The following is a 6,887-nucleotide window of genomic DNA, read 5'->3' as shown; positions in this document are numbered from 1 at the left end:
TTCTGAGTAGAACATCAAGACGAATTGGTGTCACTTGTCTGATGAGTGAAAAGCTTCGGGAGAACATTGAGTTAAGCAGTGAGGTACTTGTGATTAGTCCTTTCTTGCTGGGTAAATGTGTTTACTTTTTCCACTGGTATTTATACTAGTTAATGTGTTGCAACAGATAAATCTACTTCCTGAGTCCATCTTTCAGCTTGTTCTCCTCCCTTTGGAGCTAACAAATGATTTGACTTTGACACAGTTTATCAGTTGAGCCCCTGCTAGGTGCTGCCAGCTGCTGGCTCAGAATACTGCAGAGAAAAAGTGAGTTATCTGCAATATTTTGTTCCTGGTCCCTCTATCTGGAGGAGGGTGCATGACTCAGGGACCGATTCTGATGGCTATGAGTTGTTTTACCTCCTGTAGCATATATGTTTTCAGCCCAAGAGGGGCTCTTAATCATTTCCTGGTGGGGTCACTGTAAAACAGCATCCAGTGAGGCACAATTTTCAATTTTATCAGAAGGGCGAAATTAAACATATTTGGTGACTGTTATACCTCTCATGCTGAAGGGCACTAAAGATGCCTTACATTTGCCAAACACTAAAAAAACTTGTCCCCCAAAATGACTGCAATCCCAGAGACTGCTTTTTTTCACAGGGGCAGGATAGCAAGCAGGTGCCTCCTTCATTTTGTATCAATGCTTCTCAACGTGCATTCCCACTAACAAAAGGTGATAGACTTGAGTTCAACAGCATGGGTCAGTCAGGCAGAACTTTAAAAGTTTTATTTTTTCACCTTTTTAATATAAAATTTTGTTTACAATACTGAAGAACATGATATAATGCACCCTATGACCCAGTTCAACAACTATCAACTCAAGACCTGGATTGTTTCATCTGTACCCCAACCTGAGGGGTTTTGAAGCAAATCCCAGAAAGCATGATTTCACCCATAAGTATTTCAGTATGTATATCTGAAATACAAGGATTTCTTTTAAAAACAACCAAAAAATTATTGTATTTTTTAAGGACTGATCACAACGTACTCTTTAGGATACTGACTGGGGAAGGAATAGATGGCTCTAATAAAGATTTTTCAACATAAAAAATAAACCCTAAGGGCCAAAATTGTATTGCAAAGATAGTTTTGCTCCTTTCCTAAGTTTCTGGAAGGAGAGCACACACGTGCAGGCAGGCACCAAACTGGCATTTAAAGCTCTGTTGCTGAGATAGAATTATATCCTTTGGAGCGCTGGGTGAGAAATGAATGCTTTGCTCTGAGTAGCTGGTGGTGGCAGCATAATTAGTGAGATGTCAGCTACAAATAGAATCACCGAGGCATATGCTCGGCACACATGAGCACTTGCAGATTTGGCAGCCAGCAGTGATCTAACAGTTGGATCCTCCGTGTGCCCCGTGCCACTCGTTGAGTCTAATGCGAAGTGCAGTCTAGTCACTGGTGTGTCCGTGAGCATGATTAGCTGTTACCGATTAGTGAACTGTCTGAGGCCCCAGGGGTATTGATCTGGAGGCAGCCTTCTGTTCCGACACCCCCTCCCCACCAACACCCTTCCTTCTCCTCTCCTCAAGCTATGAGGAAGGGGAGAAAAGTAGAAGAGAAAAAGGGGTCCAGATGGGAAGACAAGAATGCTGAAAAGATCCTGTAGGAAGTAGGTCAGGTACTTTGGAGATTAGAGTAGCGCGCTTCATCCCTGAATGCTGGAACCAGGGACAAGTAGCATACAATTAGGAGGCATTAGAACAGCAACAAGTAGCTTGGATTTATCAGCTTTAATTGTCTATTGTCAGGACAGAGCTCTCCTCCCGAGGATCATGGTGGCGGTCTACATCCTAATACTTTTAATGGACCTCCATTGTGGGATTATCTCTCCTAAAGACGGTGCCTGTTCTTTTAAAAGGAGCTGTTGGGAAGCCAGCCTGAAAAACGCCAAGCCCTGGCTTTCCCTGTGATTGGTCCCATTCTAGGGTAATGCTGGGTTGCCCTTCTGTCCCCAGGGGCACACCTTAAGGGGGAAGATGCCTATTGAACATTAACCCCTCAGGCCCAGCTTCCTCTGTGTATTTGCAGGAAACAATGGGCTGTAGATGGAGATCAGATAAGCCAGGGCTGCCGGCTTCACAATCTCCACACTATCTTCTTGTTGAAAGGTTTCCTGGCATATTCTTAGTATTCTTTGTCAACATCGGAGAGTTTTTCAAAAGATAAGATGTCTATTAAATTAGGTTTGTCATTGTATTGCCTTCCCTTTCCTCCATCACCTCTCAACTCAGGTGGAGAAGAAAGCATTTAAAGGACCAGTCACCAGTCTCCAAACCCAGGTACCGAATTAGGCAGGTTTAATTTTATTCCTGTCACCACCAGTTTAGCATTTAAAAGGTTCTACAATAGGTGAGTCTCCTCCCTCCCCCTTTCCTAGCCCACCTGTACTTTAGGCCTCACAGGTGCTTAAGCATCCACGAGGATTCCACACTCAACAGAGAGCCAAGTTCTGGTTTTGCTGTCTGTGGGAGCTGAGGTCCGTCTGTGAGCTGGCATCTGCCAGGTTCCCAGCTGTATGTAAGATCCAAGTATGGAAGGAGGGCCCGGAGAGATGAGCTTTCTGCTTCCTGACCTCTGGCCCTCAGCTTCCTCGGCAGGAAAATAAGATGTTGGGCTGGGTCTATGGTCCTTACCGCCGCTGGCATATGAAATCCCCTTTGGAGCAGAACTGGGGGATAGGGGACATCTTTCTGTCTTTAAACAAATTACAAAGGTCCTACTTTTTTTTTTTTTCCCCCCTGCTCTCTGTTTGGCAGGGAGTTCAAAGGATTTCACTATTAATTCTGTCTCTTCTCTCCTAACTCACCCTGGCACATAAAAATCAAGCCTCCGCAACCTCGAATCTTTGCTTAGGAAGGATGGGGAGAAACCGTCAGTCCCATTTTTAATAAGAAATCATTCTTCCCCGATCCTTTGTTGAACATTCTGAGGTTTTAGGGAAGCAGAGTGTGGCAGGCCCAGCCGTGGGGCATTTTTCCTGTCCCGTGGGACGGCTCCTGCCCGTGCGGGCTCTCCTGGCCTCACGGCTGCTCTTCCGGAGGCTGCTGCTTCTCATGGCTCACCTTTGTGTTTAAGGCAACCCGCCCCTCTTTCATCTCACGCTGCTAAAACATCCTCTCGACAACCATCCTTTGTATTTCCACCTTGGATCCCAGCTCCGCCCCCCCACCTCCGTCCCTTCAGTGTGGTTTCTTCCTCCCACTGGAAGGTGAGAGAAGCAAACTTCTGCCCTGAGGTGTTGCTTCTCCTGTGTGGCAGCTGCTCCTCCTCTGCCCTAAATGAAGAAAAGAGGTAAGAGGAAGCCGAGTTTCAGGATGGACATCTTTCCCGTTGCTTTCTTTCTCCCTTATTTACAGCCCATATTTTGTCTCCTGTTAGTTTGTTTTATTCCTTTGTCCCACCAAATGCAAGACTAGGAAATATTTTCTGGATTCAGAAATGATCTTCCTTCCCGTGTCCTTCCCCATAGCCTTTTCAGACATTTAAATCCCTCTCTAGTCTGACTGTTGGATAAAATACATACATGATTAGGAAGAAACACCCACATAGGAAACCCACCTTGGTTTCCCCACAAATCACATAGAAATGATTATAGTTGCTGCTGTTGTTTATGAAGTGGGTGGATGTCAAACTCAATGAATAAGTTTAAAATATGTAAACGATTCAATAAGAACACAAGTGTCCGTCTGAAGGGAAGGCTGACAAGACACTTAGGTATGATGAGACACAGGTGGTTCTGTAAATACTGAGACCTCGGACATTGTGTGGGTTTTATAAAGTCTTCTGGATGGTGCTTACCAGTTCTTTATTCCTAGGAAGGGGAGGGAGCTCGGCTTTGGTTTTTCAATTTACTTAATTTTTGTTTCCCTTATTTAAGAATTCAAAATACTGACCTCATTTCAAAACACCCACAGCCCCCTAGGATCACTGTCCCGAGGTTTAGGCCCTGAATACGTTTGTCCAAAGTGTTGGAGCCGTGAGCTGTGTCATGGGAAGGAAGCCTTGTGCTATTTTTAAACTGATGCAACCCATCATTGAAACATATCATACACATATCATACCAGTGACACACACGCTGCATTGTAACATGGCATGTGTCATACATACATTCTCTCTCACTCACACACATCCCTGCCCTTCTTGTCCGGCTTTAAAAACGGCAGACAGCCAGCACACTGAGCACAGAGATTTGAGTTGAAAAGGCTGTTAAAGTGTAAAAACCAAGTGCCCCTCTAGTGCTCGGTCAGCGTGGCTTTGAGACATGTGGGAGGGCTTCAAAGCCACAGTGCCCCTCTTTTAGAGCTCAGGCTTGCAGTTGGTCCCCAAATGTTTACCAGCATGAAGATGCCTGACTTACAGGAAGTGGGAAGTGGGTGTTGGGGTGAGGGTGGGGAGTGGGGAGAGGAGGGTGGGGTGTTCTCTTCATGTGGTTAGTCTGTCATTGACCTTGTCTGGGTAGAGCAGGAGTTGAATTAGAAAATGAAAACACGTTTCATCCTAGGCACATTTCATCCCATTTTCTACTTTCCTTAGGAAAAACAAATTTATTTTTTTCCGAAGTGGAGTCAGGTCTCCAGATTTGGTACTCAATTTCCCTTCGTTCTGCAGTAGTCTTCGCCCACACTCATCTGACCACCTACATTGCAACTCCCGGGCCACCGAGGACTGGGCCGGCCCGGTAGCTGAGACTGAGTATTATAGGCTTGTCAAGCCGTTGTGATGACACCATCAAAGGGAATAGTTGGGAGTTTCTGAGAGCTGAGCTGTTGGGATCATTCATGATTTGCTGCCATTGTGAACACTTGTAAGGAGAGAGCTCTGCCTGAGAAATGCTGATTAATAAAGGTAACTGAGGTTGGCTTTTTTGTTTTTTTTTGGTGTTCTAACAGGGAGGGAAATAATATAGTGACTAAAAACGCATCAAGGTATTACTTAGAAACAAGCATTTTGAGACTTAAGATTGCAGACAGTGGCAGCCTCAGATAGCTCTCTCTGCACAGCTGTACCAGTACTGACATCTGCCTGCTTGTCAGCGTTCTAAATGCCAAGCTCTGGCCTTCTAGAAGCGGGGAGTGAAGTTTGGAAGACCCCTTCTTCTTCCCCCTTAACACTTTTGTGCTGGACATACCTCGATATGACTGTATGAACATGCTTTTCCTTACGATGGGGACTGCTTCCTTCCTTTATTTCTTCTTCCTTTTTTGCAGCTTTCATGTTAAATTATATTACGGCCTACCCTTGACTGCTATGATTGCAATAAAAATGGTTGGGTTTGGTGCTTTTGGTATTATTGGAAGGATCTTCTAGTCCAATTCTCTGTGTGTCTCTTTTCCTTAAAGCTCTACTCCCGGCCTTCTCCAGCTCAGCTGGAGCACCTGGAACTAATTTTAGGGTTGCCTGGCTAAGTCCCACACTGGTATTTGAAGTTTGCATCCTCCTTAGACTCAAGCCCATTTCACCACCTCTGAAGGTGAGTGCAGGCTGATATCAATTAACAGAGTTGATTCACTGGCATCTTCCAGTCATTAAAGTAAATATTTGGTTTAAAATAGCCTCTTCCCACCTCAACTCTCCAACTTTTGGCCCCTTCCCTTACTCCACCGTGGTTGACTCACCAGCGCTTACAAGGGTGTATGTGGCCTAAGAACAGCGTTTGATTCTAAAAGGGAAGTGAAATACTCTTTAACATCTGCAGGCGAGACTGTTTGAACAGCAGGCCAGCCTTCAGTATGACTACATTGTTTTTTTGTCCATTGTGGCGCTGACTCAGCATCGGTTAATAAGCCCTCTTGAGAAGGCTGGATTTCTCTTGTTTAATTATCATCTTGGAGCTTTCTGAGAACACTTTAAGGAATTGTTCATTCAGTTTTATACCCCTAGCACACTACCAACTCACAGTCCTGTTTCCTCTGGGTGCTAGCGTCCCCTCTGGCATAACATGTAACCACAGGTCACCAGGCAGTGAGCGGGGAGTGTATTACTTATGTCCCCTAGTGGGAATTTAATTGTTCTGTACTACAGAGATTGAGGAAGGATTTTAGACACAAATACCATTTCCTGGCAAGTAATCTTTTACTTCCCACCTACCCCCCCCAAAAAAAATTCTAGAAAAGTTTCCTAAAAGAGAGAAAAGAAATTTTAAAGATAAACAGACATGTTTTTATGATCGAGTTGGGCTTTTTTTTGCTTTGTTTTGTTTCTTCCTATAAACAAATACTCACATGTCCACTTCACTGTATGACTAAGTTGGTATCGTTAGGTGAGGACTGGGTGTGTGTACGTCGGGGTGTGCACGTCTGTCGGGACGTGGGTGTGTAGGCACACGTGTATTTAAAATGTTAGGGAAAACATTGCAGCCTAAGGTTGAAGGAGAGAGATGATTTTAAAAACCACCACGTATAGAAGGCAAGCAGGAATAGTGGGAGACTTGTGTTACAGTGACCTAAACAGTCCTTGTAATGGGGTGTCTGCTCTAAATGGACCCTTTGCATCATTGTTTCTCTGAATTAGACGATTCCTTGCTGAAGGCACAAGACCATTGAAGGAAGTAAAGCATCTGGTTTGTTTTGTAATGAGAAGCAGGAATGCAAGGTCCACGCTCTTAATAATAAACAAACAGGACATTGTATGCCATCATCACAGGATGTCCTTCCTTCAACAGAGGGCTGACTGGGGCTGGAGGAAAAGCCGGGCAGGGCTCCCAGCGTAGAGCCCCACTAATTACTGCCTTCGTCTGCCTTCCACTTGCAGCGATCAGTTCCACATTCCCTTTAACTAGGAAACGATTCATGCTGTACACTTTGCAAACACACTCCTAGGAAGTCTGCCTGTGGGTTTGGGGG

This window comes from Eubalaena glacialis, chromosome 12, assembly GCF_028564815.1.
Source record: "Eubalaena glacialis isolate mEubGla1 chromosome 12, mEubGla1.1.hap2.+ XY, whole genome shotgun sequence".
NCBI lineage: Eukaryota > Metazoa > Chordata > Mammalia > Artiodactyla > Balaenidae > Eubalaena > Eubalaena glacialis.
The sequence above is the reverse complement of the archived record's forward strand: the minus strand, read 5'-3'. Positions refer to the sequence as shown.